This window comes from Camellia sinensis, chromosome 12 (assembly GCF_055761805.1).
Source record: "Camellia sinensis isolate YWXY chromosome 12, ASM5576180v1, whole genome shotgun sequence".
Lineage (NCBI taxonomy): Eukaryota > Viridiplantae > Streptophyta > Magnoliopsida > Ericales > Theaceae > Camellia > Camellia sinensis.
Window position 1 is genome coordinate 59,520,514 of NC_138972.1, and position 2,309 is coordinate 59,522,822.

The window sequence follows — 2,309 nt, forward strand, 5'->3', positions numbered from 1 at the left end:
GAACAGTAAAGGGACAACCGGGATCGCTATATTTCTTTTCCTTTCCAGAGATTGGTTCCATCTCTCTCTCTCTCTCTCTCTCTCCAATTTCCACCATTGTTGTTCAAACTTTGAGCTTAAAGTGGAAGTCCTTAGAGTAAGATTTTACACAATCTTTGTAAACGGAAGTTGGAGAGCTTGCTGCACTCTTCACACCAGTAGTCTCGGATTCTTGATCTGGCAAGCTTGCATTTTCGGATTTGCTTTCTTCATATTTTGAAGTAGGGATTTCGTTGATTCTTTTCAATATATCATTATAGATGGATATGTGGTACTTTTTATTGTATGAAAAACATGAGTTTATAAGTGATTTTTTTGAAATACATGTAGATGAGATTTAGGGTTTTGAATCAAATAGTTTAATCTTATATTTTGTTGTTGATTATGGAAATTTTAAGCTAATAGAACTTGTTTATGATGGTTGAAATAAAAAATCCTAATTTTTAATGTAATGTTTATGAGAATGCAAAGAAAAGATGATATATTTATATATATATATATATATTTATATAAATATTGATTGATGTTGATTTTTTTTTTTTTTTTTTTTTTTTTTTTTTTTTTTTGTGAATAAGAAATGTGAAATGGGAAGAGGAGGAAATTTAAATGGTTGATCTTGTGATGTCTTGGTTAATATGATGAATGGATGTTATTAAAAGTTAGTTGTGAAGTTTTAAATGAAAAAAACCTAATTTTTATTTGATGGTTATGTAGTATGAAAAAGGGTTAATGTTTATGAATGGTTGAGCTAGGTATTGTCATTGGTGAATTGAAAAATGTGATAGTTAAAAAGTAATTAATAGATGATTGTAATAATTATCGTGAACTAGAAATGGGAAGTAGAAAGAGAATGAAGTAAGTGATTATCATGAAATTGGCCTATGTTGTAAATATGGGTGATCAAAAATAGTGGAATCAATTGTGGACATTACGAGATGGTATAATTGTTAATCTAACTCTAGACAATATCGGTAATAATGAGGTATGGAAATGTTATGAGAAAATCACACTATCTTGTTTATAAGAATTTATACTGTTACTATTAAATGCTTAGAGATTTTGTTCTTGGCCATCGGTGGAGGATGGTATTACTTGTTGTGGAATTAATGTGAAATAGGTTGATATGAAACCTTATGTGTTGTTGATTAACTGCATAATTACGTAATTATACGTGAATGAATGGAAGGAAATTGAGATGAACGTGTTATGGAATGCGGTTGTGCTACATAGAGGTAACGCGATCCTTCCGGCTAGCAACTGGTAAAGCGGGCTGATGTGCTATATAGAGGTAATGCGTTCCTTTTGGTTAGCACCCGGTAAAGCAGGCTATGCTATATAGAGGTAATGTACTCCTTCCGGCTAGCAACTGGTAAAGTAGGCAAATGTGGGTCTTGGCGAGACCACGATGGTAATGTGTGGCTTAGCGAGACCACAAGTTGTTTATTTTATTTTTTTTATTGCTCATGTGTGTATATTTGTAGAGATTATTGTTGACAAAAATATGTATTGAGAATATAGTTGAAGTTATGTTATGAGGGGGGGATTGATTCTATTGAGAATATAATTGTTATGTTTGTTAGTGTTGTTTGATGTAAATGAGTAGTACATGAGTATAAAGGGTTAATTGTGGATTTGATTTTGAAAATAAACCACGTGATGAGATCATTTGGATTATAAAAGATAAGTCATAAAGTTGTCGAAATGGTTGTTGTGTGATATTCGAGATGGGACTTCGGTTTGGAAATCTTTTGAATTGAAAATAATGAGTTATGAAGGTCTGAAAAATGGATTTTTCTTGAAATGATAAAGGATAATTCTTTTGAGAAAAGTATACGTATGCATGTATGTTTTGGATATGCAAAACAACACTATCTATGTATATTTATTGAGCTGGAGCATTCATGATCATATATATCTATATTATACTATTGTTTAGAATCATTGGGATCTCTATTGGATATTAGTGTTCATCCCACGTTGTTAAGCATTTTTCAGGTGAGAAGTTTGGAATATTGTTCAAGACCATGGAGTCTCCTTATTTGTTGACCACAGGGTCTTTTACTTGTAAGTGGAATGCCATCTTATTGTAGTAATGGTTGATCCCTTTTTATTTATTTGTTTTGTTTTATTTTCTTCTATGTACGCCTAAGGGCACATGTTATAAATTATTGTAATTGAACAGTTCATCACCGTACATACGACAAAGAACATTTATTGCTTAGCTATTTATTCTTGCTTCCGCTTTTATTATTATGGACATGGACTATAAT